Here is a 22,551-nt window from a genome sequence, read left to right as displayed (position 1 = left end):
CCATCGCCGTGGACCTCAGTGGTAGCGAATTGTTGTGGCAGAGTAGATATTCGTACGCATTTTCTAAGCTCTGGAATGTATTTTTCGCGAGCGCTGTGACGACTGCAAGAAGTGTACACTGCAACAGCCTCCTTAGCTCAGGGGCAGAGCACTGGTCTTGTAAACCAGGGGTCGTGAGTTCGATTCTCACAGGGGGCAGCACAATTTTAAATGGGCCAATGTAATGCTTTGAACCGTAAATTTCAAAATAGCGTGTCTTTTCGGGCCAGAGCCAAGATAACAGATGATGATAGACGAAAGACAGCAACACCCCGTCAGCCATCGCCGTGGACCTCAGTGGTAGCGAATTGTTGTGGCAGAGTAGATATTCGTACGCATTTTCTAAGCTCTGGAATGTATTTTTCGCGAGCGCTGTGACGACTGCAACAAGTGTACACTGCAACAGCCTCCTTAGCTCAGGGGCAGAGCACTGGTCTTGTAAACCAGGGGTCGTGAGTTCGATTCTCACAGGGGGCAGCACAATTTTAAATGGGCCAATGTAATGCTTTGAACCGAATATTTCAAAATAGCGTGTCTTTTCGGGCCAGAGCCAAGATAACAGATGATGATAGACGAAAGACAGCAACACCCCGTCAGCCATCGCCGTGGACCTCAGTGGTAGCGAATTGTTGTGGCAGAGTAGATATTCGTACGCATTTTCTAAGCTCTGGAATGTATTTTTCGCGAGCGCTGTGACGACTGCAAGAAGTGTACACTGCAACAGCCTCCTTAGCTCAGGGGCAGAGCACTGGTCTTGTAAACCAGGGGTCGTGAGTTCGATTCTCACAGGGGGCAGCACAATTTTAAATGGGCCAATGTAATGCTTTGAACCGAAAATTTCAAAATAGCGTGTCTTTTCGGGCCAGAGCCAAGATAACAGATGATGATAGACGAAAGACAGCAACACCCCGTCAGCCATCGCCGTGGACCTCAGTGGTAGCGAATTGTTGTGGCAGAGTAGATATTCGTACGCATTTTCTAAGCTCTGGAATGTATTTTTCGCGAGCGCTGTGATGACTGCAAGAAGTGTACACTGCAACAGCCTCCTTAGCTCAGGGGCAGAGCACTGGTCTTGTAAACCAGGGGTCGTGAGTTCGATTCTCACAGGGGGCAACACAATTTTAAATGGGCCAATGTAATGCTTTGAACCGAAAATTTCAAAATAGCGTGTCTTTTCGGGCCAGAGCCAAGATAACAGATGATGATAGACGAAAGACAGCAACACCCCATCAGCCATCGCCGTGGACCTCAGTGGTAGCGAATTGTTGTGGCAGAGTAGATATTCGTACGCATTTTCTAAGCTCTGGAATGTATTTTTCGCGAGCGCTGTGACGACTGCAAGAAGTGTACACTGCAACAGCCTCCTTAGCTCAGGGGCAGAGCACTGGTCTTGTAAACCAGGGGTCGTGAGTTCGATTCTCACAGGGGGCAGCACAATTTTAAATGGGCCAATGTAATGCTTTGAACCGAAAATTTCAAAATAGCGTGTCTTTTCGGGCCAGAGCCAAGATAACAGATGATGATAGACGAAAGACAGCAACACCCCGTCAGCCATCGCCGTGGACCTCAGTGGTAGCGAATTGTTGTGGCAGAGTAGATATTCGTACGCATTTTCTAAGCTCTGGAATGTATTTTTCGCGAGCGCTGTGACGACTGCAAGAAGTGTACCCTGCAACAGCCTCCTTAGCTCAGGGGCAGAGCACTGGTCTTGTAAACCAGGGGTCGTGAGTTCGATTCTCACAGGGGGCAGCACAATTTTAAATGGGCCAATGTAATGCTTTGAACCGAAAATTTCAAAATAGCGTGTCTTTTCGGGCCAGAGCCAAGATAACAGATGATGATAGACGAAAGACAGCAACACCCCGTCAGCCATCGCCGTGGACCTCAGTGGTAGCGAATTGTTGTGGCAGAGTAGATATTCGTACGCATTTTCTAAGCTCTGGAATGTATTTTTCGCGAGCGCTGTGACGACTGCAAGAAGTGTACACTGCAACAGCCTCGTTAGCTCAGGGGCAGAGCACTGGTCTTGTAAACCAGGGGTCGTGAGTTCGATTCTCACAGGGGGCAGCACAATTTTAAATGGGCCAATGTAATGCTTTGAACCGAAAATTTCAAAATAGCGTGTCTTTTCGGGCCAGAGCCAAGATAACAGATGATGATAGACGAAAGACAGCAACACCCCGTCAGCCATCGCCGTGGACCTCAGTGGTAGCGAATTGTTGTGGCAGAGTAGATATTCGTACGCATTTTCTAAGCTCTGGAATGTATTTTTCGCGAGCGCTGTGACGACTGCAAGAAGTGTACACTGCAACAGCCTCCTTAGCCCAGGGGCAGAGCTCTGGTCTTGTAAACCAGGGGTCGTGAGTTCGATTCTCAGAGGGGGCAGCACAATTTTAAATGGGCCAATGTAATGCTTTGAACCGAAAATTTCAAAATAGCGTGTCTTTTCGGGCCAGAGCCAAGATAACAGATGATGATAGACGAAAGACAGCAACACCCCGTCAGCCATCGCCGTGGACCTCAGTGGTAGCGAATTGTTGTGGCAGAGTAGATATTCGTACGCATTTTCTAAGCTCTGGAATGTATTTTTCGCGAGCGCTGTGACGACTGCAAGAAGTGTACACTGCAACAGCGTCATTAGCTCAGGGGCAGAGCACTGGTCTTGTAAACCAGGGGTCGTGAGTTCGATTCTCACAGGGGGCAGCACAATTTTAAATGGGCCAATGTAATGCTTTGAACCGAAAATTTCAAAATAGCGTGTCTTTTCGGGCCAGAGCCAAGATAACAGATGATGATAGACGAAAGACAGCAACACCCCGTCAGCCATCGCCGTGGACCTCAGTGGTAGCGAATTGTTGTGGCAGAGTAGATATTCGTACGCATTTTCTAAGCTCTGGAATGTATTTTTCGCGAGCGCTGTGACGACTGCAAGAAGTGTACACTGCAACAGCCTCCTTAGCTCAGGGGCAGAGCACTGGTCTTGTAAACCAGGGGTCGTGAGTTCGATTCTCACAGGGGGCAGCACAATTTTAAATGGGCCAATGTAATGCTTTGAACCGAAAATTTCAAAATAGCGTGTCTTTTCGGGCCAGAGCCAAGATAACAGATGATGATAGACGAAAGACAGCAACACCCCGTCAGCCATCGCCGTGGACCTCAGTGGTAGCGAATTGTTGTGGCAGAGTAGATATTCGTACGCATTTTCTAAGCTCTGGAATGTATTTTTCGCGAGCGCTGTGACGACTGCAAGAAGTGTACACTGCAACAGCCTCCTTAGCTCAGGGGCAGAGCACTGGTCTTGTAAACCAGGGGTCGTGAGTTCGATTCTCACAGGGGGCAGCACAATTTTAAATGGGCCAATGTAATGCTTTGAACCGAAAATTTCAAAATAGCGTGTCTTTTCGGGCCAGAGCCAAGATAACAGATGATGATAGACGAAAGACAGCAACACCCCGTCAGCCATCGCCGTGGACCTCAGTGGTAGCGAATTGTTGTGGCAGAGTAGATATTCGTACGCATTTTCTAAGCTCTGGAATGTATTTTTCGCGAGCGCTGTGACGACTGCAAGAAGTGTACACTGCAACAGCCTCCTTAGCTCAGGGGCAGAGCACTGGTCTTGTAAACCAGGGGTCGTGAGCTCGATTCTCAGAGGGGGCAGCACAATTATAAATGGGCCAATGTAATGCTTTGAACCGAAAATTTCAAAATAGCGTGTCTTTTCGGGCCAGAGCCAAGATAACAGATGATGATAGACGAAAGACAGCAACACCCCGTCAGCCATCGCCGTGGACCTCAGTGGTAGCGAATTGTTGTGGCAGAGTAGATATTCGTACGCATTTTCTAAGCTCTGGAATGTATTTTTCGCGAGCGCTGTGACGACTGCAAGAAGTGTACACTGCAACAGCCTCCTTAGCTCAGGGGCAGAGCACTGGTCTTGTAAACCAGGGGTCGTGAGTTCGATTCTCACAGGGGGCAGCACAATTTTAAATGGGCCAATGTAATGCTTTGAACCGAAAATTTCAAAATAGCGTGTCTTTTCGGGCCAGAGCCAAGATAACAGATGATGATAGACGAAAGACAGCAACACCCCGTCAGCCATCGCCGTGGACCTCAGTGGTAGCGAATTGTTGTGGCAGAGTAGATATTCGTACGCATTTTCTAAGCTCTGGAATGTATTTTTCGCGAGCGCTGTGACGACTGCAAGAAGTGTACACTGCAACAGCCTCCTTAGCTCAGGGGCAGAGCACTGGTCTTGTAAACCAGGGGTCGTGAGTTCGATTCTCACAGGGGGCAGCACAATTTTAAATGGGCCAATGTAATGCTTTGAACCGAAAATTTCAAAATAGCGTGTCTTTTCGGGCCAGAGCCAAGATAACAGATGATGATAGACGAAAGACAGCAACACCCCGTCAGCCATCGCCGTGGACCTCAGTGGTAGCGAATTGTTGTGGCAGAGTAGATATTCGTACGCATTTTCTAAGCTCTGGAATGTATTTTTCGCGAGCGCTGTGACGACTGCAAGAAGTGTACACTGCAACAGCCTCCTTAGCTCAGGGGCAGAGCACTGGTCTTGTAAACCAGGGGTCGTGAGTTCGATTCTCACAGGGGGCAGCACAATTTTAAATGGGCCAATGTAATGCTTTGAACCGAAAATTTCAAAATAGCGTGTCTTTTCGGGCCAGAGCCAAGATAACAGATGATGATAGACGAAAGACAGCAACACCCCGTAAGCCATCGCCGTGGACCTCAGTGGTAGCGAATTGTTGTGGCAGAGTAGATATTCGTACGCATTTTCTAAGCTCTGGAATGTATTTTTCGCGAGCGCTGTGACGACTGCAAGAAGTATACACTGCAACAGCCTCCTTAGCTCAGGGGCAGAGCACTGGTCTTGTAAACCAGGGGTCGTGAGTTCGATTCTCACAGGGGGCAGCACAATTTTAAATGGGCCAATGTAATGCTTTGAACCGAAAATTTCAAAATAGCGTGTCTTTTCGGGCCAGAGCCAAGATAACAGATGATGATAGACGAAAGACAGCAACACCCCGTCAGCCATCGCCGTGGACCTCAGTGGTAGCGAATTGTTGTGGCAGAGTAGATATTCGTACGCATTTTCTAAGCTCTGGAATGTATTTTTCGCGAGCGCTGTGACGACTGCAAGAAGTGTACACTGCAACAGCCTCCTTCGCTCAGGGGCAGGGCACTGGTCTTGTAAACCAGGGGTCGTGAGTTCGATTCTCACAGGGGGCAGCACAATTTTAAATGGGCCAATGTAATGCTTTGAACCGAAAATTTCAAAATAGCGTGTCTTTTCGGGCCAGAGCCAAGATAACAGATGATGATAGACGAAAGACAGCAACACCCCGTCAGCCATCGCCGTGGACCTCAGTGGTAGCGAATTGTTGTGGCAGAGTAGATATTCGTACGCATTTTCTAAGCTCTGGAATGTATTTTTCGCGAGTGCTGTGACGACTGCAAGAAGTGTACACTGCAACAGCCTCCTTAGCTCAGGGGCAGAGCACTGGTCTTGTAAACCAGGGGTCGTGAGTTCGATTTTCACAGGGGGCAGCACAATTTTAAATGGGCCAATGTAATGCTTTGAACCGAAAATTTCAAAATAGCGTGTCTTTTCGGGCCAGAGCCAAGATAACAGATGATGATAGACGAAAGACAGCAACACCCCGTCAGCCATCGCCGTGGACCTCAGTGGTAGCGAACTGTTGTGGCAGAGTAGATATTCGTACACATTTTCTAAGCTCTGGAATGTATTTTTCGCGAGCGCTGTGACGACTGCAAGAAGTGTACACTGCAACAGCCTCCTTAGCTCAGGGGCAGAGCACTGGTCTTGTAAACCAGGGGTCGTGAGTTCGATTTTCACAAGGGGCAGCACAATTTTAAATGGGCCAATGTAATGCTTTGAACCGAAAATTTCAAAATAGCGTGTCTTTTCGGGCCAGAGCCAAGATAACAGATGATGATAGACGAAAGACAGCAACACCCCGTCAGCCATCGCCGTGGACCTCAGTGGTAGCGAATTGTTGTGGCAGAGTAGATATTCGTACGCATTTTCTAAGCTCTGGAATGTATTTTTGGCGAGCGCTGTGACGACTGCAAGAAGTGTACACTGCAACAGCCTCCTTAGCTCAGGGGCAGAGCACTGGTCTTGTAAACCAGGGGTCGTGAGTTCGATTCTCACAGGGGGCAGCACAATTTTAAATGGGCCAATGTAATGCTTTGAACCGAAAATTTCAAAATAGCGTGTCTTTTCGGGCCAGAGCGAAGATAACAGATGATGATAGACGAAAGACAGCAACACCCCGTCAGCCATCGCCGTGGACCTCAGTGGTAGCGAATTGTTGTGGCAGAGTAGATATTCGTACGCATTTTCTAAGCTCTGGAATGTATTTTTCGCGAGCGCTGTGACGACTGCAAGAAGTGTACACTGCAACAGCCTCCTTAGCTCAGGGGCAGAGCACTGGTCTTGTAAACCAGGGGTCGTGAGTTCGATTCTCACAGGGGGCAGCACAATTTTAAATGGGCCAATGTAATGCTTTGAACCGAAAATTTCAAAATAGCGTGTCTTTTCGGGCCAGAGCCAAGATAACAGATGATGATAGACGAAAGACAGCAACACCCCGTCAGCCATCGCCGTGGACCTCAGTGGTAGCGAATTGTTGTGGCAGAGTAGATATTCGTACGCATTTTCTAAGCTCTGGAATGTATTTTTTGCGAGCGCTGTGACGACTGCAAGAAGTGTACACTGCAACAGCCTCCTTAGCTCAGGGGCAGAGCACTGGTCTTGTAAACCAGGGGTCGTGAGTTCGATTCTCACAGGGGGCAGCACAATTTTAAATGGGCCAATGTAATGCTTTGAACCGAAAATTTCAAAATAGCGTGTCTTTTCGGGCCAGAGCCAAGATAACAGATGATGATAGACGAAAGACAGCAACACCCCGTCAGCCATCGCCGTGGACCTCAGTGGTAGCGAATTGTTGTGGCAGAGTAGATATTCGTACGCATTTTCTAAGCTCTGGAATGTATTTTTCGCGAGCGCTGTGACGACTGCAAGAAGTGTACACTGCAACAGCCTCCTTAGCTCAGGGGCAGAGCACTGGTCTTGTAAACCAGGGGTCGTGAGTTCGATTCTCACAGGGGGCAGCACAATTTTAAATGGGCCAATGTAATGCTTTGAACCGAAAATTTCAAAATAGCGTGTCTTTTCGGGCCAGAGCCAAGATAACAGATGATGATAGACGAAAGACAGCAACACCCCGTCAGCCATCGCCGTGGACCTCAGTGGTAGCGAATTGTTGTGGCAGAGTAGATATTCGTACGCATTTTCTAAGCTCTGGAATGTATTTTTCGCGAGCGCTGTGACGACTGCAAGAAGTGTACACTGCAACAGCCTCCTTAGCTCAGGGGCAGAGCACTGGTCTTGTAAACCAGGGGTCGTGAGTTCGATTCTCACAGGGGGCAGCACAATTTTAAATGGGCCAATGTAATGCTTTGAACCGAAAATTTCAAAATAGCGTGTCTTTTCGGGCCAGAGCCAAGATAACAGATGATGATAGACGAAAGACAGCAACACCCCGTCAGCCATCGCCGTGGACCTCAGTGGTAGCGAATTGTTGTGGCAGAGTAGATATTCGTACGCATTTTCTAAGCTCTGGAATGTATTTTTTGCGAGCGCTGTGACGACTGCAAGAAGTGTACACTGCAACAGCCTCCTTAGCTCAGGGGCAGAGCACTGGTCTTGTAAACCAGGGGTCGTGAGTTCGATTCTCACAGGGGGCAGCACAATTTTAAATGGGCCAATGTAATGCTTTGAACCGAAAATTTCAAAATAGCGTGTCTTTTCGGGCCAGAGCCAAGATAACAGATGATGATAGACGAAAGACAGCAACACCCCGTCAGCCATCGCCGTGGACCTCAGTGGTAGCGAATTGTTGTGGCAGAGTAGATATTCGTACGCATTTTCTAAGCTCTGGAATGTATTTTTCGCGAGCGCTGTGACGACTGCAAGAAGTGTACACTGCAACAGCCTCCTTAGCTCAGGGGCAGAGCACTGGTCTTGTAAACCAGGGGTCGTGAGTTCGATTCTCACAGGGGGCATCACAATTTTAAATGGGCCAATGTAATGCTTTGAACCGAAAATTTCAAAATAGCGTGTCTTTTCGGGCCAGAGCCAAGATAACAGATGATGATAGACGAAAGACAGCAACACCCCGTCAGCCATCGCCGTGGACCTCAGTGGTAGCGAATTGTTGTGGCAGAGTAGATATTCGTACGCATTTTCTAAGCTCTGGAATGTATTTTTCGCGAGCGCTGTGACGACTGCAAGAAGTGTACACTGCAACAGCCTCCTTAGCTCAGGGGCAGAGCACTGGTCTTGTAAACCAGGGGTCGTGAGTTCGATTCTCACAGGGGGCAGCACAATTTTAAATGGGCCAATGTAATGCTTTGAACCGAAAATTTCAAAATAGCGTGTCTTTTCGGGCCAGAGCCAAGATAACAGATGATGATAGACGAAAGACAGCAACACCCCGTCAGCCATCGCCGTGGACCTCAGTGGTAGCGAATTGTTGTGGCTGAGTAGATATTCGTACGCATTTTCTAAGCTTTGGAATGTATTTTTTGCGAGCGCTGTGACGACTGCAAGAAGTGTACACTGCAACAGCCTCCTTAGCTCAGGGGCAGAGCACTGGTCTTGTAAACCAGGGGTCGTGAGTTCGATTCTCACAGGGGGCAGCACAATTTTAAATGGGCCAATGTAATGCTTTGAACCGAAAATTTCAAAATAGCGTGTCTTTTCGGGCCAGAGCCAAGATAACAGATGATGATAGACGAAAGACAGCAACACCCCGTCAGCCATCGCCGTGGACCTCAGTGGTAGCGAATTGTGGTGGCAGAGTAGATATTCGTACGCATTTTCTAAGCTCTGGAATGTATTTTTCGCGAGCGCTGTGACGACTGCAAGAATTGTACACTGCAACAGCCTCCTTAGCTCAGGGGCAGAGCACTGGTCTTGTAAACCAGGGGTCGTGAGTTCGATTCTCACAGGGGGCAGCACAATTTTAAATGGGCCAATGTAATGCTTTGAACCGAAAATTTCAAAATAGCGTGTCTTTTCGGGCCAGAGCCAAGATAACAGATGATGATAGACGAAAGACAGCAACACCCCGTCAGCCATCGCCGTGGACCTCAGTGGTAGCGAATTGTTGTGGCAGAGTAGATATTCGTACGCATTTTCTAAGCTCTGGAATGTATTTTTCGCGAGCACTGTGACGACTGCAAGAAGTGTACACTGCAACAGCCTCGTTAGCTTAGGGGCAGAGCACTGGTCTTGTAAACCAGGGGTCGTGAGTTCGATTCTCACAGGGGGCAGCACAATTTTAAATGGGCCAATGTAATGCTTCGAACCGAAAATTTCAAAATAGCGTGTCTTTTCGGGCCAGAGCCAAGATAACAGATGATGATAGACGAAAGACAGCAACACCCCGTCAGCCATCGCCGTGGACCTCAGTGGTAGCGAATTGTTGTGGCAGAGTAGATATTCGTACGCATTTTCTAAGCTCTGGAATGTATTTTTCGCGAGCGCTGTGACGACTGCAAGAAGTGTACACTGCAACAGCCTCCTTAGCTCAGGGGCAGAGCACTGGTCTTGTAAACCAGGGGTCGTGAGTTCGATTCTCACAGGGGCAGCACAATTTTAAATGGGCCAATGTAATGCTTTGAACCGAAAATTTCAAAATAGCGTGTCTTTTCGGGCCAGAGCCAAGATAACAGATGATGATAGACGAAAGACAGCAACACCCCGTCAGCCATCGCCGTGGACCTCAGTGGTAGCGAATTGTTGTGGCAGAGTAGATATTCGTACGCATTTTCTAAGCTCTGGAATGTATTTTTCGCGAGCGCTGTGACGACTGCAAGAAGTGTACACTGCAACAGCCTCCTTAGCTCAGGGGCAGAGCACTGGTCTTGTAAACCAGGGGTCGTGAGTTCGATTCTCACAGGGGGCAGCCCAATTTTAAATGGGCCAATGTAATGCTTTGAACCGAAAATTTCAAAATAGCGTGTCTTTTCGGGCCAGAGCCAAGATAACAGATGATGATAGACGAAAGACAGCAACACCCCGTCAGCCATCGCCGTGGACCTCAGTGGTAGCGAATTGTTGTGGCAGAGTAGATATTCGTACGCATTTTCTAAGCTCTGGAATGTATTTTTCGCGAGCGCTGTGACGACTGCAAGAAGTGTACACTGCAACAGCCTCCTTAGCTCAGGGGCAGAGCACTGGTCTTGTAAACCAGGGGTCGTGAGTTCGATTCTCACAGGGGGCAGCACGATTTTAAATGGGCCAATGTAATGCTTTGAACCGAAAATTTCAAAATAGCGTGTCTTTTCGGGCCAGAGCCAAGATAACAGATGATGATAGACGAAAGACAGCAACACCCCGTCAGCCATCGCCATGGACCTCAGTGGTAGCGAATTGTTGTGGCAGAGTAGATATTCGTACGCATTTTCTAAGCTCTGGAATGTATTTTTCGCGAGCGCTGTGACGACTGCAAGAAGTGTACACTGCAACAGCCTCCTTAGCTCAGGGGCAGAGCACTGGTCTTGTAAACCAGGGGTCGTGAGTTCGATTCTCACAGGGGGCAGCACAATTTTAAATGGGCCAATGTAATGCTTTGAACCGAAAATTTCAAAATAGCGTGTCTTTTCGGGCCAGAGCCAAGATAACAGATGATGATAGACGAAAGACAGCAACACCCCGTCAGCCATCGCCGTGGACCTCAGTGGTAGCGAATTGTTGTGGCAGAGTAGATATTTGTACGCATTTTCTAAGCTCTGGAATGTATTTTTAGCGAGGGCTGTGACGACTGCAAGAAGTGTACACTGCAACAGCCTCGTTAGCTTAGGGGCAGAGCACTGGTCTTGTAAACCAGGGGTCGTGAGTTCGATTCTCACAGGGGGCAGCACAATTTTAAATGGGCCAATGTAATGCTTTGAACCGAAAATTTCAAAATAGCGTGTCTTTTCGGGCCAGAGCCAAGATAACAGATGATGATAGACGAAAGACAGCAACACCCCGTCAGCCATCGCCGTGGACCTCAGTGGTAGCGAATTGTTGTGGCAGAGTAGATATTCGTACGCATTTTCTAAGCTCTGGAATGTATTTTTCGCGAGCGCTGTGACGACTGCAAGAAGTGTACATTGCAACAGCCTCCTTAGCTCAGGGGCAGAGCACTGGTCTTGTAAACCAGGGGTCGTGAGTTCGATTCTCACAGGGGGCAGCACAATTTTAAATGGGCCAATGTAATGCTTTGAACCGAAAATTTCAAAATAGCGTGTCTTTTTGGGCCAGAGCCAAGATAACAGATGATGATAGACGAAAGACAGCAACACCCCGTCAGCCATCGCCGTGGACCTCAGTGGTAGCGAATTGTTGTGGCAGAGTAGATATTCGTACGCATTTTCTAAGCTCTGGAATGTATTTTTCGCGAGCGCTGTGACGACTGCAAGAAGTGCACACTGCAACAGCCTCCTTAGCTCAGGGGCAGAGCACTGGTCTTGTAAACCAGGGGTCGTGAGTTCGATTCTCACAGGGGGCAGCACAATTTTAAATGGGCCAATGTAATGCTTTGAACCGAAAATTTCAAAATAGCGTGTCTTTTCGGGCCAGAGCCAAGATAACAGATGATGATAGACGAAAGACAGCAACACCCCGTCAGCCATCGCCGTGGACCTCAGTGGTAGCGAATTGTTGTGGCAGAGTAGATATTCGTACGCATTTTCTAAGCTCTGGAATGTATTTTTCGCGAGCGCTGTGACGACTGCAAGAAGTGTACACTGCAACAGCCTCGTTAGCTCAGGGGCAGAGCACTGGTCTTGTAAACCAGGGGTCGTGAGTTCGATTCTCACAGGGGGCAGCACAATTTTAAATGGGCCAATGTAATGCTTTGAACCGAAAATTTCAAAATAGCGTGTCTTTTCGGGCCAGAGCCAAGATAACAGATGATGATAGACGAAAGACAGCCATCGCCGTGGACCTCAGTGGTAGCGAATTGTTGTGGCAGAGTAGATATTCGTACGCATTTTCTAAGCTCTGGAATGTATTTTTCGCGAGTGCTGTGACGACTGCAAGAAGTGTACACTGCAACAGCCTCCTTAGCTCAGGGGCAGAGCACTGGTTTTGTAAACCAGGGGTCGTGAGTTCGATTCTCACAGGGGGCAGCACAATTTTAAATGGGCCAATGTAATGCTTTGAACCGAAAATTTCAAAATAGCGTGTCTTTTCGGGCCAGAGCCAAGATAACAGATGATGATAGACGAAAGACAGCAACACCCCGTCAGCCATCGCCGTGGACCTCAGTGGTAGCGAATTGTTGTGGCAGAGTAGATATTCGTACGCATTTTCTAAGCTCTGGAATGTATTTTTCGCGACCGCTGTGACGACTGCAAGAAGTGTACACTGCAACAGCCTCCTTAGCTCAGGGGCAGAGCACTGGTCTTGTAAACCAGGGGTCGTGAGTTCGATTCTCACAGGGGGCAGCACAATTTTAAATGGGCCAATGTAATGCTTTGAACCGAAAATTTCAAAATAGCGTGTCTTTTCGGGCCAGAGCCAAGATAACAGATGATGATAGACGAAAGACAGCAACACCCCGTCAGCCATCGCCGTGGACCTCAGTGGTAGCGAATTGTTGTGGCAGAGTAGATATTCGTACGCATTTTCTAAGCTCTGGAATGTATTTTTCGCGAGCGCTGTGACGACTGCAAGAAGTGTACACTGCAACAGCCTCCTTAGCTCAGGGGCAGAGCACTGGTCTTGTAAACCAGCGGTCGTGAGTTCGATTCTCACAGGGGGCAGCACAATTTTAAATGGGCCAATGTAATGCTTTGAACCGAAAATTTCAAAATAGCGTGTCTTTTCGGGCCAGAGCCAAGATAACAGATGATGATAGACGAAAGACAGCAACACCCCGTCAGCCATCGCCGTGGACCTCAGTGGTAGCGAATTGTTGTGGCAGAGTAGATATTCGTACGCATTTTCTGAGCTCTGGAATGAATTTTTGCGAGCGCTGTGACGACTGCAAGAAGTGTACACTGCAACAGCCTCCTTAGCTCAGGGGCAGAGCACTGGTCTTGTAAACCAGGGGTCGTGAGTTCGATTCTCACAGGGGGCAGCACAATTTTAAATGGGCCAATGTAATGCTTTGAACCGAAAATTTCATAATAGCGTGTCTTTTCGGGCCAGAGCCAAGATAACAGATGATGATAGACGAAAGACTGCAACACCCCGTCAGGCATCGCCGTGGACCTCAGTGGTAGCGAATTGTTGTGGCAGAGTAGATATTCGTACGCATATTCTAAGCTCTGGAATGTATTTTTCGCGAGCGCTGTGACGACTGCAAGAAGTGTACACTGCAACAGCGTCCTTAGCTCAGGGGCAGAGCACTGGTCTTGTTAACCAGGGGTCGTGAGTTCGATTCTCACAGGGGGCAGCACAATTTTAAATGGGCCAATGTAATGCTTTGAACCGAAAATTTCAAAATAGCGTGTCTTTTCGGGCCAGAGCCAAGATAACAGATGATGATAGACGAAAGACAGCAACACCCCGTCAGCCATCGCCGTGGACCTCAGTGGTAGCGAATTGTTGTGGCAGAGTAGATATTCGTACGCATTTTCTAAGCTCTGGAATGTATTCTTCGCGAGCACTGTGACGACTGCAAGAAATGTACACTGCAACAACCTCCTTAGCTCAGGGGCAGAGCACTGGTCTTGTAAACCAGGGGTCGTGAGTTCGATTCTCACAGGGGGCAGCACAATTTTAAATGGGCCAATGTAATGCTTTGAACCGAAAATTACAAAATAGCGTGTCTTTTCGGGCCAGAGCCAAGATAACAGATGATGATAGACGAAAGACAGCAACACCCCGTCAGCCATCGCCGTGGACCTCAGTGGTAGCGAATTGTTGTGGCAGAGTAGATATTCGTACGCATTTTCTAAGCTCTGTAATGTATTTTTCGCGAGCGCTGTGACGACTGCAAGAAGTGTACACTGCAACAGCCTCCTTAGCTCAGGGGCAGAGCACTGGTCTTGTAAACCAGGGGTCGTGAGTTCGATTCTCACAGGGGGCAGCACGATTTTAAATGGGCCAATGTAATGCTTTGAACCGAAAATTTCAAAATAGCGTGTCTTTTCGGGCCAGAGCCAAGATAACAGATGATGATAGACGAAAGACAGCAACACCCCGTCAGCCATCGCCATGGACCTCAGTGGTAGCGAATTGTTGTGGCAGAGTAGATATTCGTACGCATTTTCTAAGCTCTGGAATGTATTTTTCGCGAGCGCTGTGACGACTGCAAGAAGTGTACACTGCAACAGCCTCCTTAGCTCAGGGGCAGAGCACTGGTCTTGTAAACCAGGGGTCGTGAGTTCGATTCTCACAGGGGGCAGCACAATTTTAAATGGGCCAATGTAATGCTTTGAACCGAAAATTACAAAATAGCGTGTCTTTTCGGGCCAGAGCCAAGATAACAGATGATGATAGACGAAAGACAGCAACACTCCGTCAGCCATCGCCGTGGACCTCAGTGGTAGCGAATTGTTGTGGCAGAGTAGATATTCGTACGCATTTTCTAAGCTCTGTAATGTATTTTTCGCGAGCGCTGTGACGACTGCAAGAAGTGTACACTGCAACAGCCTCCTTAGCTCAGGGGCAGAGCACTGGTCTTGTAAACCAGGGGTCGTGAGTTCGATTCTCACAGGGGGCAGCACGATTTTAAATGGGCCAATGTAATGCTTTGAACCGAAAATTTCAAAATAGCGTGTCTTTTCGGGCCAGAGCCAAGATAACAGATGATGATAGACGAAAGACAGCAACACCCCGTCAGCCATCGCCATGGACCTCAGTGGTAGCGAATTGTTGTGGCAGAGTAGATATTCGTACGCATTTTCTAAGCTCTGGAATGTATTTTTCGCGAGCGCTGTGACGACTGCAAGAAGTGTACACTGCAACAGCCTCCTTAGCTCAGGGGCAGAGCACTGGTCTTGTAAACCAGGGGTCGTGAGTTCGATTCTCACAGGGGGCAGCACAATTTTAAATGGGCCAATGTAATGCTTTGAACCGAAAATTTCAAAATAGCGTGTCTTTTCGGGCCAGAGCCAAGATAACAGATGATGATAGACGAAAGACAGCAACACCCCGTCAGCCATCGCCGTGGACCTCAGTGGTAGCGAATTGTTGTGGCAGAGTAGATATTTGTACGCATTTTCTAAGCTCTGGAATGTATTTTTAGCGAGGGCTGTGACGACTGCAAGAAGTGTACACTGCAACAGCCTCGTTAGCTTAGGGGCAGAGCACTGGTCTTGTAAACCAGGGGTCGTGAGTTCGATTCTCACAGGGGGCAGCACAATTTTAAATGGGCCAATGTAATGCTTCGAACCGAAAATTTCAAAATAGCGTGTCTTTTCGGGCCAGAGCCAAGATAACAGATGATGATAGACGAAAGACAGCAACACCCCGTCAGCCATCGCCGTGGACCTCAGTGGTAGCGAATTGTTGTGGCAGAGTAGATATTCGTACGCATTTTCTAAGCTCTGGAATGTATTTTTCGCGAGCGCTGTGACGACTGCAAGAAGTGTACACTGCAACAGCCTCCTTAGCTCAGGGGCAGAGCACTGGTCTTGTAAACCAGGGGTCGTGAGTTCGATTCTCACAGGGGCAGCACAATTTTAAATGGGCCAATGTAATGCTTTGAACCGAAAATTTCAAAATAGCGTGTCTTTTCGGGCCAGAGCCAAGATAACAGATGATGATAGACGAAAGACAGCAACACCCCGTCAGCCATCGCCGTGGACCTCAGTGGTAGCGAATTGTTGTGGCAGAGTAGATATTCGTACGCATTTTCTAAGCTCTGGAATGTATTTTTCGCGAGCGCTGTGACGACTGCAAGAAGTGTACACTGCAACAGCCTCCTTAGCTCAGGGGCAGAGCACTGGTCTTGTAAACCAGTGGTCGTGAGTTCGATTCTCACAGGGGGCAGCCCAATTTTAAATGGGCCAATGTAATGCTTTGAACCGAAAATTTCAAAATAGCGTGTCTTTTCGGGCCAGAGCCAAGATAACAGATGATGATAGACGAAAGACAGCAACACCCCGTCAGCCATCGCCGTGGACCTCAGTGGTAGCGAATTGTTGTGGCAGAGTAGATATTCGTACGCATTTTCTAAGCTCTGGAATGTATTTTTCGCGAGCGCTGTGACGACTGCAAGAAGTGTACACTGCAACAGCCTCCTTAGCTCAGGGGCAGAGCACTGGTCTTGTAAACCAGGGGTCGTGAGTTCGATTCTCACAGGGGGCAGCACGATTTTAAATGGGCCAATGTAATGCTTTGAACCGAAAATTTCAAAATAGCGTGTCTTTTCGGGCCAGAGCCAAGATAACAGATGATGATAGACGAAAGACAGCAACACCCCGTCAGCCATCGCCATGGACCTCAGTGGTAGCGAATTGTTGTGGCAGAGTAGATATTCGTACGCATTTTCTAAGCTCTGGAATGTATTTTTCGCGAGCGCTGTGACGACTGCAAGAAGTGTACACTGCAACAGCCTCCTTAGCTCAGGGGCAGAGCACTGGTCTTGTAAACCAGGGGTCGTGAGTTCGATTCTCACAGGGGGCAGCACAATTTTAAATGGGCCAATGTAATGCTTTGAACCGAAAATTTCAAAATAGCGTGTCTTTTCGGGCCAGAGCCAAGATAACAGATGATGATAGACGAAAGACAGCAACACCCCGTCAGCCATCGCCGTGGACCTCAGTGGTAGCGAATTGTTGTGGCAGAGTAGATATTTGTACGCATTTTCTAAGCTCTGGAATGTATTTTTAGCGAGGGCTGTGACGACTGCAAGAAGTGTTCACTGCAACAGCCTCGTTAGCTTAGGGGCAGAGCACTGGTCTTGTAAACCAGGGGTCGTGAGTTCGATTCTCACAGGGGGCAGCACAATTTTAAATGGGCCAATGTAATGCTTTGAACCGAAAATTTCAAAATAGCGTGTCTTTTCGGGCCAGAGCCAAGATAACAGATGATGATAGACGAAAGACAGCAACACCCCGTCAGCCATCGCCGTGGACCTCAGTGGTAGCGAATTGTTGTGGCAGAGTAGATATTCGTACGCATTTTCTAAGCTCTGGAATGTATTTTTCGCGAGCGCTGTGACGACTGCAAGAAGTGTACATTGCAACAGCCTCCTTAGCTCAGGGGCAGAGCACTGGTCTTGTAAACCAGGGGTCGTGAGTTCGATTCTCACAGGGGGCAGCACAGTTTTAAATGGGCCAATGTAATGCTTTGAACCGAAAATTTCAAAATAGCGTGTCTTTTCGGGCCAGAGCCAAGATAACAGATGATGATAGACGAAAGACAGCAACACCCCGTCAGCCATCGCCGTGGACCTCAGTGGTAGCGAATTGTTGTGGCAGAGTAGATATTCGTACGCATTTTCTAAGCTCTGGAATGTATTTTTCGCGAGCGCTGTGACGACTGCAAGAAGTGCACACTGCAACAGCCTCCTTAGCTCAGGGGCAGAGCACTGGTCTTGTAAACCAGGGGTCGTGAGTTCGATTCTCACAGGGGGCAGCACAATTTTAAATGGGCCAATGTAATGCTTTGAACCGAAAATTTCAAAATAGCGTGTCTTTTCGGGCCAGAGCCAAGATAACAGATGATGATAGACGAAAGACAGCAACACCCCGTCAGCCATCGCCGTGGACCTCAGTGGTAGCGAATTGTTGTGGCAGAGTAGATATTCGTACGCATTTTCTAAGCTCTGGAATGTATTTTTCGCGAGCGCTGTGACGACTGCAAGAAGTGTACACTGCAACAGCCTCCTTAGCTCAGGGGCAGAGCACTGGTCTTGTAAACCAGGGGTCGTGAGTTCGATTCTCACAGGGGGCAGCACAATTTTAAATGGGCCAATGTAATGCTTTGAACCGAAAATTTCAAAATAGCGTGTCTTTTCGGGCCAGAGCCAAGATAACAGATGATGATAGACGAAAGACAGCCATCGCCGTGGACCTCAGTGGTAGCGAATTGTTGTGGCAGAGTAGATATTCGTACGCATTTTCTAAGCTCTGGAATGTATTTTTCGCGAGTGCTGTGACGACTGCAAGAAGTGTACACTGCAACAGCCTCCTTAGCTCAGGGGCAGAGCACTGGTTTTGTAAACCAGGGGTCGTGAGTTCGATTCTCACAGGGGGCAGCACAATTTTAAATGGGCCAATGTAATGCTTTGAACCGAAAATTTCAAAATAGCGTGTCTTTTCGGGCCAGAGCCAAGATAACAGATGATGATAGACGAAAGACAGCAACACCCCGTCAGCCATCGCCGTGGACCTCAGTGGTAGCGAATTGTTGTGGCAGAGTAGATATTCGTACGCATTTTCTAAGCTCTGGAATGTATTTTTCGCGACCGCTGTGACGACTGCAAGAAGTGTACACTGCAACAGCCTCCTTAGCTCAGGGGCAGAGCACTGGTCTTGTAAACCAGGGGTCGTGAGTTCGATTCTCACAGGGGGCAGCACAATTTTAAATGGGCCAATGTAATGCTTTGAACCGAAAATTTCAAAATAGCGTGTCTTTTCGGGCCAGAGCCAAGATAACAGATGATGATAGACGAAAGACAGCAACACCCCGTCAGCCATCGCCGTGGACCTCAGTGGTAGCGAATTGTTGTGGCAGAGTAGATATTCGTACGCATTTTCTAAGCTCTGGAATGTATTTTTCGCGAGCGCTGTGACGACTGCAAGAAGTGTACACTGCAACAGCCTCCTTAGCTCAGGGGCAGAGCACTGGTCTTGTAAACCAGCGGTCGTGAGTTCGATTCTCACAGGGGGCAGCACAATTTTAAATGGGCCAATGTAATGCTTTGAACCGAAAATTTCAAAATAGCGTGTCTTTTCGGGCCAGAGCCAAGATAACAGATGATGATAGACGAAAGACAGCAACACCCCGTCAGCCATCGCCGTGGACCTCAGTGGTAGCGAATTGTTGTGGTAGAGTAGATATTCGTACGCATTTTCTGAGCTCTGGAATGAATTTTTGCGAGCGCTGTGACGACTGCAAGAAGTGTACACTGCAACAGCCTCCTTAGCTCAGGGGCAGAGCACTGGTCTTGTAAACCAGGGGTCGTGAGTTCGATTCTCACAGGGGGCAGCACAATTTTAAATGGGCCAATGTAATGCTTTGAACCGAAAATTTCATAATAGCGTGTCTTTTCGGGCCAGAGCCAAGATAACAGATGATGATAGACGAAAGACTGCAACACCCCGTCAGGCATCGCCGTGGACCTCAGTGGTAGCGAATTGTTGTGGCAGAGTAGATATTCGTACGCATATTCTAAGCTCTGGAATGTATTTTTCGCGAGCGCTGTGACGACTGCAAGAAGTGTACACTGCAACAGCGTCCTTAGCTCAGGGGCAGAGCACTGGTCTTGTTAACCAGGGGTCGTGAGTTCGATTCTCACAGGGGGCAGCACAATTTTAAATGGGCCAATGTAATGCTTTGAACCGAAAATTTCAAAATAGCGTGTCTTTTCGGGCCAGAGCCAAGATAACAGATGATGATAGACGAAAGACAGCAACACCCCGTCAGCCATCGCCGTGGACCTCAGTGGTAGCGAATTGTTGTGGCAGAGTAGATATTCGTACGCATTTTCTAAGCTCTGGAATGTATTCTTCGCGAGCACTGTGACGACTGCAAGAAATGTACACTGCAACAACCTCCTTAGCTCAGGGGCAGAGCAATGGTCTTGTAAACCAGGGGTCGTGAGTTCGATTCTCACAGGGGGCAGCACAATTTTAAATGGGCCAATGTAATGCTTTGAACCGAAAATTACAAAATAGCGTGTCTTTTCGGGCCAGAGCCAAGATAACAGATGATGATAGACGAAAGACAGCAACACCCCGTCAGCCATCGCCGTGGACCTCAGTGGTAGCGAATTGTTGTGGCAGAGTAGATATTCGTACGCATTTTCTAAGCTCTGTAATGTATTTTTCGCGAGCGCTGTGACGACTGCAAGAAGTGTACACTGCAACAGCCTCCTTAGCTCAGGGGCAGAGCACTGGTCTTGTAAACCAGGGGTCGTGAGTTCGATTCTCACAGGGGGCAGCACGATTTTAAATGGGCCAATGTAATGCTTTGAACCGAAAATTTCAAAATAGCGTGTCTTTTCGGGCCAGAGCCAAGATAACAGATGATGATAGACGAAAGACAGCAACACCCCGTCAGCCATCGCCATGGACCTCAGTGGTAGCGAATTGTTGTGGCAGAGTAGATATTCGTACGCATTTTCTAAGCTCTGGAATGTATTTTTCGCGAGCGCTGTGACGACTGCAAGAAGTGTACACTGCAACAGCCTCCTTAGCTCAGGGGCAGAGCACTGGTCTTGTAAACCAGGGGTCGTGAGTTCGATTCTCACAGGGGGCAGCACAATTTTAAATGGGCCAATGTAATGCTTTGAACCGAAAATTTCAAAATAGCGTGTCTTTTCGGGCCAGAGCCAAGATAACAGATGATGATAGACGAAAGACAGCAACACCCCGTCAGCCATCGCCGTGGACCTCAGTGGTAGCGAATTGTTGTGGCAGAGTAGATATTTGTACGCATTTTCTAAGCTCTGGAATGTATTTTTAGCGAGGGCTGTGACGACTGCAAGAAGTGTACACTGCAACAGCCTCGTTAGCTTACGGGCAGAGCACTGGTCTTGTAAACCAGGGGTCGTGAGTTCGATTCTCACAGGGGGCAGCACAATTTTAAATGGGCCAATGTAATGCTTTGAACCGAAAATTTCAAAATAGCGTGTCTTTTCGGGCCAGAGCCAAGATAACAGATGATGATAGACGAAAGACAGCAACACCCCGTCAGCCATCGCCGTGGACCTCAGTGGTAGCGAATTGTTGTGGCAGAGTAGATATTCGTACGCATTTTCTAAGCTCTGGAATGTATTTTTCGCGAGCGCTGTGACGACTGCAAGAAGTGTACATTGCAACAGCCTCCTTAGCTCAGGGGCAGAGCACTGGTCTTGTAAACTAGGGGTCGTGAGTTCGATTCTCACAGGGGGCAGCACAATTTTAAATGGGCCAATGTAATGCTTTGAACCGAAAATTTCAAAATAGCGTGTCTTTTCGGGCCAGAGCCAAGATAACAGATGATGATAGACGAAAGACAGCAACACCCCGTCAGCCATCGCCGTGGACCTCAGTGGTAGCGAATTGTTGTGGCAGAGTAGATATTCGTACGCATTTTCTAAGCTCTGGAATGTATTTTTCGCGAGCGCTGTGACGACTGCAAGAAGTGTACACTGCAACAGCCTCCTTAGCTCAGGGGCAGAGCACTGGTCTTGTAAACCAGGGGTCGTGAGTTCGATTCTCACAGGGGGCAGCACAATTTTAAATGGGCCAATGTAATGCTTTGAACCGAAAATTTCAAAATAGCGTGTCTTTTCGGGCCAGAGCCAAGATAACAGATGATGATAGACCAAAGACAGCCATCGCCGTGGACCTCAGTGGTAGCGAATTGTTGTGGCAGAGTAGATATTCGTACGCATTTTCTAAGCTCTGGAATGTATTTTTCGCGAGCGCTGTGACGACTGCAAGAAGTGTACACTGCAACAGCCTCCTTAGCTCAGGGGCAGAGCACTGGTCTTGTAAACCAGGGGTCGTGAGTTCGATTCTCACAGGGGGCAGCACAATTTTAAATGGGCCAATGTAATGCTTTGAACCGAAAATTTCAAAATAGCGTGTCTTTTCGGGCCAGAGCCAAGATAACAGATGATGATAGACGAAAGACAGCCATCGCCGTGGACCTCAGTGGTAGCGAATTGTTGTGGCAGAGTAGATATTCGTACGCATTTTCTAAGCTCTGGAATGTATTTTTCGCGAGTGCTGTGACGACTGCAAGAAGTGTACACTGCAACAGCCTCCTTAGCTCAGGGGCAGAGCACTGGTTTTGTAAACCAGGGGTCGTGAGTTCGATTCTCACAGGGGGCAGCACAATTTTAAATGGGCCAATGTAATGCTTTGAACCGAAAATTTCAAAATAGCGTGTCTTTTCGGGCCAGAGCCAAGATAACAGATGATGATAGACGAAAGACAGCAACACCCCGTCAGCCATCGCCGTGGACCTCAGTGGTAGCGAATTGTTGTGGCAGAGTAGATATTCGTTCGCATTTTCTAAGCTCTGGAATGTATTTTGCGCGAGCGCTGTGACGACTGCAAGAAGTGTACACTGCAACAGCCTCCTTAGCTCAGGGGCAGAGCACTGGTCTTGTAAACCAGGGGTCGTGAGTTCGATTCTCACAGGGGGCAGCACAATTTTAAATGGGCCAATGTAATGCTTTGAACCGAAAATTTCAAAATAGCGTGTCTTTTCGGGCCAGAGCCAAGATAACAGATGATGATAGACGAAAGACAGCAACACCCCGTCAGCCATCGCCGTGGACCTCAGTGGTAGCGAATTGT

At 48.2% G+C, this 22,551-nt stretch overlaps 71 non-coding genes across 71 annotated transcripts; all 71 read left to right on the top strand.

The window, feature by feature from the left end:
• The first annotated feature begins 126 nt into the window (after nt 1–126).
• On the top strand, nt 127–198 carry Trnat-ugu (transfer RNA threonine (anticodon UGU)). The gene has a single exon. It is a non-coding gene; the product is annotated as a tRNA-Thr (tRNA).
• A 246-nt stretch (nt 199–444) lies between these two features.
• Nucleotides 445–516, top strand: Trnat-ugu (transfer RNA threonine (anticodon UGU)). The gene has a single exon. It is a non-coding gene; the product is annotated as a tRNA-Thr (tRNA).
• A 246-nt stretch (nt 517–762) lies between these two features.
• Trnat-ugu (transfer RNA threonine (anticodon UGU)) lies at nt 763–834 on the top strand. The gene has a single exon. It is a non-coding gene; the product is annotated as a tRNA-Thr (tRNA).
• Nucleotides 835–1,080: 246 nt separating this feature from the next.
• On the top strand, nt 1,081–1,152 carry Trnat-ugu (transfer RNA threonine (anticodon UGU)). The gene has a single exon. It is a non-coding gene; the product is annotated as a tRNA-Thr (tRNA).
• Nucleotides 1,153–1,398: 246 nt separating this feature from the next.
• Nucleotides 1,399–1,470, top strand: Trnat-ugu (transfer RNA threonine (anticodon UGU)). The gene has a single exon. It is a non-coding gene; the product is annotated as a tRNA-Thr (tRNA).
• Nucleotides 1,471–1,716: 246 nt separating this feature from the next.
• Trnat-ugu (transfer RNA threonine (anticodon UGU)) lies at nt 1,717–1,788 on the top strand. Its single transcript has one exon. It is a non-coding gene; the product is annotated as a tRNA-Thr (tRNA).
• A 246-nt stretch (nt 1,789–2,034) lies between these two features.
• Nucleotides 2,035–2,106, top strand: Trnat-ugu (transfer RNA threonine (anticodon UGU)). The gene has a single exon. It is a non-coding gene; the product is annotated as a tRNA-Thr (tRNA).
• Nucleotides 2,107–2,352: 246 nt separating this feature from the next.
• On the top strand, nt 2,353–2,424 carry Trnat-ugu (transfer RNA threonine (anticodon UGU)). Its single transcript has one exon. It is a non-coding gene; the product is annotated as a tRNA-Thr (tRNA).
• Nucleotides 2,425–2,670: 246 nt separating this feature from the next.
• Nucleotides 2,671–2,742, top strand: Trnat-ugu (transfer RNA threonine (anticodon UGU)). The gene has a single exon. It is a non-coding gene; the product is annotated as a tRNA-Thr (tRNA).
• Nucleotides 2,743–2,988: 246 nt separating this feature from the next.
• On the top strand, nt 2,989–3,060 carry Trnat-ugu (transfer RNA threonine (anticodon UGU)). Its single transcript has one exon. It is a non-coding gene; the product is annotated as a tRNA-Thr (tRNA).
• Nucleotides 3,061–3,306: 246 nt separating this feature from the next.
• Nucleotides 3,307–3,378, top strand: Trnat-ugu (transfer RNA threonine (anticodon UGU)). The gene has a single exon. It is a non-coding gene; the product is annotated as a tRNA-Thr (tRNA).
• Nucleotides 3,379–3,624: 246 nt separating this feature from the next.
• On the top strand, nt 3,625–3,696 carry Trnat-ugu (transfer RNA threonine (anticodon UGU)). The gene has a single exon. It is a non-coding gene; the product is annotated as a tRNA-Thr (tRNA).
• A 246-nt stretch (nt 3,697–3,942) lies between these two features.
• Nucleotides 3,943–4,014, top strand: Trnat-ugu (transfer RNA threonine (anticodon UGU)). The gene has a single exon. It is a non-coding gene; the product is annotated as a tRNA-Thr (tRNA).
• A 246-nt stretch (nt 4,015–4,260) lies between these two features.
• On the top strand, nt 4,261–4,332 carry Trnat-ugu (transfer RNA threonine (anticodon UGU)). The gene has a single exon. It is a non-coding gene; the product is annotated as a tRNA-Thr (tRNA).
• A 246-nt stretch (nt 4,333–4,578) lies between these two features.
• On the top strand, nt 4,579–4,650 carry Trnat-ugu (transfer RNA threonine (anticodon UGU)). Its single transcript has one exon. It is a non-coding gene; the product is annotated as a tRNA-Thr (tRNA).
• A 246-nt stretch (nt 4,651–4,896) lies between these two features.
• Trnat-ugu (transfer RNA threonine (anticodon UGU)) lies at nt 4,897–4,968 on the top strand. The gene has a single exon. It is a non-coding gene; the product is annotated as a tRNA-Thr (tRNA).
• A 246-nt stretch (nt 4,969–5,214) lies between these two features.
• On the top strand, nt 5,215–5,286 carry Trnat-ugu (transfer RNA threonine (anticodon UGU)). The gene has a single exon. It is a non-coding gene; the product is annotated as a tRNA-Thr (tRNA).
• A 246-nt stretch (nt 5,287–5,532) lies between these two features.
• Trnat-ugu (transfer RNA threonine (anticodon UGU)) lies at nt 5,533–5,604 on the top strand. The gene has a single exon. It is a non-coding gene; the product is annotated as a tRNA-Thr (tRNA).
• A 246-nt stretch (nt 5,605–5,850) lies between these two features.
• Nucleotides 5,851–5,922, top strand: Trnat-ugu (transfer RNA threonine (anticodon UGU)). The gene has a single exon. It is a non-coding gene; the product is annotated as a tRNA-Thr (tRNA).
• Nucleotides 5,923–6,168: 246 nt separating this feature from the next.
• Trnat-ugu (transfer RNA threonine (anticodon UGU)) lies at nt 6,169–6,240 on the top strand. Its single transcript has one exon. It is a non-coding gene; the product is annotated as a tRNA-Thr (tRNA).
• A 246-nt stretch (nt 6,241–6,486) lies between these two features.
• On the top strand, nt 6,487–6,558 carry Trnat-ugu (transfer RNA threonine (anticodon UGU)). Its single transcript has one exon. It is a non-coding gene; the product is annotated as a tRNA-Thr (tRNA).
• A 246-nt stretch (nt 6,559–6,804) lies between these two features.
• Nucleotides 6,805–6,876, top strand: Trnat-ugu (transfer RNA threonine (anticodon UGU)). The gene has a single exon. It is a non-coding gene; the product is annotated as a tRNA-Thr (tRNA).
• Nucleotides 6,877–7,122: 246 nt separating this feature from the next.
• Nucleotides 7,123–7,194, top strand: Trnat-ugu (transfer RNA threonine (anticodon UGU)). The gene has a single exon. It is a non-coding gene; the product is annotated as a tRNA-Thr (tRNA).
• Nucleotides 7,195–7,440: 246 nt separating this feature from the next.
• On the top strand, nt 7,441–7,512 carry Trnat-ugu (transfer RNA threonine (anticodon UGU)). Its single transcript has one exon. It is a non-coding gene; the product is annotated as a tRNA-Thr (tRNA).
• A 246-nt stretch (nt 7,513–7,758) lies between these two features.
• Nucleotides 7,759–7,830, top strand: Trnat-ugu (transfer RNA threonine (anticodon UGU)). The gene has a single exon. It is a non-coding gene; the product is annotated as a tRNA-Thr (tRNA).
• Nucleotides 7,831–8,076: 246 nt separating this feature from the next.
• On the top strand, nt 8,077–8,148 carry Trnat-ugu (transfer RNA threonine (anticodon UGU)). Its single transcript has one exon. It is a non-coding gene; the product is annotated as a tRNA-Thr (tRNA).
• Nucleotides 8,149–8,394: 246 nt separating this feature from the next.
• On the top strand, nt 8,395–8,466 carry Trnat-ugu (transfer RNA threonine (anticodon UGU)). Its single transcript has one exon. It is a non-coding gene; the product is annotated as a tRNA-Thr (tRNA).
• A 246-nt stretch (nt 8,467–8,712) lies between these two features.
• Trnat-ugu (transfer RNA threonine (anticodon UGU)) lies at nt 8,713–8,784 on the top strand. Its single transcript has one exon. It is a non-coding gene; the product is annotated as a tRNA-Thr (tRNA).
• Nucleotides 8,785–9,030: 246 nt separating this feature from the next.
• Trnat-ugu (transfer RNA threonine (anticodon UGU)) lies at nt 9,031–9,102 on the top strand. The gene has a single exon. It is a non-coding gene; the product is annotated as a tRNA-Thr (tRNA).
• Nucleotides 9,103–9,348: 246 nt separating this feature from the next.
• On the top strand, nt 9,349–9,420 carry Trnat-ugu (transfer RNA threonine (anticodon UGU)). Its single transcript has one exon. It is a non-coding gene; the product is annotated as a tRNA-Thr (tRNA).
• Nucleotides 9,421–9,666: 246 nt separating this feature from the next.
• Nucleotides 9,667–9,740, top strand: Trnat-ugu (transfer RNA threonine (anticodon UGU)). Its single transcript has one exon. It is a non-coding gene; the product is annotated as a tRNA-Thr (tRNA).
• Nucleotides 9,741–9,983: 243 nt separating this feature from the next.
• Trnat-ugu (transfer RNA threonine (anticodon UGU)) lies at nt 9,984–10,055 on the top strand. The gene has a single exon. It is a non-coding gene; the product is annotated as a tRNA-Thr (tRNA).
• Nucleotides 10,056–10,301: 246 nt separating this feature from the next.
• Trnat-ugu (transfer RNA threonine (anticodon UGU)) lies at nt 10,302–10,373 on the top strand. The gene has a single exon. It is a non-coding gene; the product is annotated as a tRNA-Thr (tRNA).
• A 246-nt stretch (nt 10,374–10,619) lies between these two features.
• Nucleotides 10,620–10,691, top strand: Trnat-ugu (transfer RNA threonine (anticodon UGU)). Its single transcript has one exon. It is a non-coding gene; the product is annotated as a tRNA-Thr (tRNA).
• Nucleotides 10,692–10,937: 246 nt separating this feature from the next.
• On the top strand, nt 10,938–11,009 carry Trnat-ugu (transfer RNA threonine (anticodon UGU)). The gene has a single exon. It is a non-coding gene; the product is annotated as a tRNA-Thr (tRNA).
• Nucleotides 11,010–11,255: 246 nt separating this feature from the next.
• On the top strand, nt 11,256–11,327 carry Trnat-ugu (transfer RNA threonine (anticodon UGU)). The gene has a single exon. It is a non-coding gene; the product is annotated as a tRNA-Thr (tRNA).
• A 246-nt stretch (nt 11,328–11,573) lies between these two features.
• Nucleotides 11,574–11,645, top strand: Trnat-ugu (transfer RNA threonine (anticodon UGU)). Its single transcript has one exon. It is a non-coding gene; the product is annotated as a tRNA-Thr (tRNA).
• A 246-nt stretch (nt 11,646–11,891) lies between these two features.
• Nucleotides 11,892–11,963, top strand: Trnat-ugu (transfer RNA threonine (anticodon UGU)). Its single transcript has one exon. It is a non-coding gene; the product is annotated as a tRNA-Thr (tRNA).
• A 232-nt stretch (nt 11,964–12,195) lies between these two features.
• Nucleotides 12,196–12,267, top strand: Trnat-ugu (transfer RNA threonine (anticodon UGU)). Its single transcript has one exon. It is a non-coding gene; the product is annotated as a tRNA-Thr (tRNA).
• Nucleotides 12,268–12,513: 246 nt separating this feature from the next.
• On the top strand, nt 12,514–12,585 carry Trnat-ugu (transfer RNA threonine (anticodon UGU)). Its single transcript has one exon. It is a non-coding gene; the product is annotated as a tRNA-Thr (tRNA).
• Nucleotides 12,586–12,831: 246 nt separating this feature from the next.
• On the top strand, nt 12,832–12,903 carry Trnat-ugu (transfer RNA threonine (anticodon UGU)). Its single transcript has one exon. It is a non-coding gene; the product is annotated as a tRNA-Thr (tRNA).
• Nucleotides 12,904–13,148: 245 nt separating this feature from the next.
• Trnat-ugu (transfer RNA threonine (anticodon UGU)) lies at nt 13,149–13,220 on the top strand. The gene has a single exon. It is a non-coding gene; the product is annotated as a tRNA-Thr (tRNA).
• A 246-nt stretch (nt 13,221–13,466) lies between these two features.
• Trnat-ugu (transfer RNA threonine (anticodon UGU)) lies at nt 13,467–13,538 on the top strand. The gene has a single exon. It is a non-coding gene; the product is annotated as a tRNA-Thr (tRNA).
• A 246-nt stretch (nt 13,539–13,784) lies between these two features.
• Trnat-ugu (transfer RNA threonine (anticodon UGU)) lies at nt 13,785–13,856 on the top strand. The gene has a single exon. It is a non-coding gene; the product is annotated as a tRNA-Thr (tRNA).
• A 246-nt stretch (nt 13,857–14,102) lies between these two features.
• Trnat-ugu (transfer RNA threonine (anticodon UGU)) lies at nt 14,103–14,174 on the top strand. Its single transcript has one exon. It is a non-coding gene; the product is annotated as a tRNA-Thr (tRNA).
• A 246-nt stretch (nt 14,175–14,420) lies between these two features.
• Nucleotides 14,421–14,492, top strand: Trnat-ugu (transfer RNA threonine (anticodon UGU)). Its single transcript has one exon. It is a non-coding gene; the product is annotated as a tRNA-Thr (tRNA).
• Nucleotides 14,493–14,738: 246 nt separating this feature from the next.
• Nucleotides 14,739–14,810, top strand: Trnat-ugu (transfer RNA threonine (anticodon UGU)). The gene has a single exon. It is a non-coding gene; the product is annotated as a tRNA-Thr (tRNA).
• A 246-nt stretch (nt 14,811–15,056) lies between these two features.
• Nucleotides 15,057–15,128, top strand: Trnat-ugu (transfer RNA threonine (anticodon UGU)). The gene has a single exon. It is a non-coding gene; the product is annotated as a tRNA-Thr (tRNA).
• A 246-nt stretch (nt 15,129–15,374) lies between these two features.
• Nucleotides 15,375–15,446, top strand: Trnat-ugu (transfer RNA threonine (anticodon UGU)). The gene has a single exon. It is a non-coding gene; the product is annotated as a tRNA-Thr (tRNA).
• A 246-nt stretch (nt 15,447–15,692) lies between these two features.
• Nucleotides 15,693–15,766, top strand: Trnat-ugu (transfer RNA threonine (anticodon UGU)). The gene has a single exon. It is a non-coding gene; the product is annotated as a tRNA-Thr (tRNA).
• A 243-nt stretch (nt 15,767–16,009) lies between these two features.
• On the top strand, nt 16,010–16,081 carry Trnat-ugu (transfer RNA threonine (anticodon UGU)). The gene has a single exon. It is a non-coding gene; the product is annotated as a tRNA-Thr (tRNA).
• Nucleotides 16,082–16,327: 246 nt separating this feature from the next.
• Nucleotides 16,328–16,399, top strand: Trnat-ugu (transfer RNA threonine (anticodon UGU)). Its single transcript has one exon. It is a non-coding gene; the product is annotated as a tRNA-Thr (tRNA).
• Nucleotides 16,400–16,645: 246 nt separating this feature from the next.
• Nucleotides 16,646–16,717, top strand: Trnat-ugu (transfer RNA threonine (anticodon UGU)). Its single transcript has one exon. It is a non-coding gene; the product is annotated as a tRNA-Thr (tRNA).
• A 246-nt stretch (nt 16,718–16,963) lies between these two features.
• Trnat-ugu (transfer RNA threonine (anticodon UGU)) lies at nt 16,964–17,035 on the top strand. The gene has a single exon. It is a non-coding gene; the product is annotated as a tRNA-Thr (tRNA).
• A 246-nt stretch (nt 17,036–17,281) lies between these two features.
• On the top strand, nt 17,282–17,353 carry Trnat-ugu (transfer RNA threonine (anticodon UGU)). The gene has a single exon. It is a non-coding gene; the product is annotated as a tRNA-Thr (tRNA).
• Nucleotides 17,354–17,599: 246 nt separating this feature from the next.
• On the top strand, nt 17,600–17,671 carry Trnat-ugu (transfer RNA threonine (anticodon UGU)). Its single transcript has one exon. It is a non-coding gene; the product is annotated as a tRNA-Thr (tRNA).
• A 246-nt stretch (nt 17,672–17,917) lies between these two features.
• Nucleotides 17,918–17,989, top strand: Trnat-ugu (transfer RNA threonine (anticodon UGU)). The gene has a single exon. It is a non-coding gene; the product is annotated as a tRNA-Thr (tRNA).
• Nucleotides 17,990–18,221: 232 nt separating this feature from the next.
• On the top strand, nt 18,222–18,293 carry Trnat-ugu (transfer RNA threonine (anticodon UGU)). The gene has a single exon. It is a non-coding gene; the product is annotated as a tRNA-Thr (tRNA).
• Nucleotides 18,294–18,539: 246 nt separating this feature from the next.
• Trnat-ugu (transfer RNA threonine (anticodon UGU)) lies at nt 18,540–18,611 on the top strand. The gene has a single exon. It is a non-coding gene; the product is annotated as a tRNA-Thr (tRNA).
• Nucleotides 18,612–18,857: 246 nt separating this feature from the next.
• On the top strand, nt 18,858–18,929 carry Trnat-ugu (transfer RNA threonine (anticodon UGU)). The gene has a single exon. It is a non-coding gene; the product is annotated as a tRNA-Thr (tRNA).
• Nucleotides 18,930–19,174: 245 nt separating this feature from the next.
• Nucleotides 19,175–19,246, top strand: Trnat-ugu (transfer RNA threonine (anticodon UGU)). Its single transcript has one exon. It is a non-coding gene; the product is annotated as a tRNA-Thr (tRNA).
• Nucleotides 19,247–19,492: 246 nt separating this feature from the next.
• Nucleotides 19,493–19,564, top strand: Trnat-ugu (transfer RNA threonine (anticodon UGU)). The gene has a single exon. It is a non-coding gene; the product is annotated as a tRNA-Thr (tRNA).
• Nucleotides 19,565–19,810: 246 nt separating this feature from the next.
• Nucleotides 19,811–19,882, top strand: Trnat-ugu (transfer RNA threonine (anticodon UGU)). The gene has a single exon. It is a non-coding gene; the product is annotated as a tRNA-Thr (tRNA).
• Nucleotides 19,883–20,128: 246 nt separating this feature from the next.
• Trnat-ugu (transfer RNA threonine (anticodon UGU)) lies at nt 20,129–20,200 on the top strand. The gene has a single exon. It is a non-coding gene; the product is annotated as a tRNA-Thr (tRNA).
• A 246-nt stretch (nt 20,201–20,446) lies between these two features.
• Trnat-ugu (transfer RNA threonine (anticodon UGU)) lies at nt 20,447–20,518 on the top strand. Its single transcript has one exon. It is a non-coding gene; the product is annotated as a tRNA-Thr (tRNA).
• Nucleotides 20,519–20,764: 246 nt separating this feature from the next.
• Nucleotides 20,765–20,836, top strand: Trnat-ugu (transfer RNA threonine (anticodon UGU)). Its single transcript has one exon. It is a non-coding gene; the product is annotated as a tRNA-Thr (tRNA).
• Nucleotides 20,837–21,082: 246 nt separating this feature from the next.
• Nucleotides 21,083–21,154, top strand: Trnat-ugu (transfer RNA threonine (anticodon UGU)). Its single transcript has one exon. It is a non-coding gene; the product is annotated as a tRNA-Thr (tRNA).
• A 246-nt stretch (nt 21,155–21,400) lies between these two features.
• Trnat-ugu (transfer RNA threonine (anticodon UGU)) lies at nt 21,401–21,472 on the top strand. Its single transcript has one exon. It is a non-coding gene; the product is annotated as a tRNA-Thr (tRNA).
• Nucleotides 21,473–21,704: 232 nt separating this feature from the next.
• Nucleotides 21,705–21,776, top strand: Trnat-ugu (transfer RNA threonine (anticodon UGU)). Its single transcript has one exon. It is a non-coding gene; the product is annotated as a tRNA-Thr (tRNA).
• A 232-nt stretch (nt 21,777–22,008) lies between these two features.
• Trnat-ugu (transfer RNA threonine (anticodon UGU)) lies at nt 22,009–22,080 on the top strand. The gene has a single exon. It is a non-coding gene; the product is annotated as a tRNA-Thr (tRNA).
• A 246-nt stretch (nt 22,081–22,326) lies between these two features.
• Nucleotides 22,327–22,398, top strand: Trnat-ugu (transfer RNA threonine (anticodon UGU)). Its single transcript has one exon. It is a non-coding gene; the product is annotated as a tRNA-Thr (tRNA).
• The last annotated feature ends 153 nt before the right edge of the window (nt 22,399–22,551 follow it).

The sequence above is a fragment of the Schistocerca cancellata genome, chromosome 1 (genome assembly GCF_023864275.1).
Source record: "Schistocerca cancellata isolate TAMUIC-IGC-003103 chromosome 1, iqSchCanc2.1, whole genome shotgun sequence".
NCBI lineage: Eukaryota > Metazoa > Arthropoda > Insecta > Orthoptera > Acrididae > Schistocerca > Schistocerca cancellata.
The sequence above is the reverse complement of the archived record's forward strand: the minus strand, read 5'-3'. Positions and strand labels throughout refer to the sequence as shown.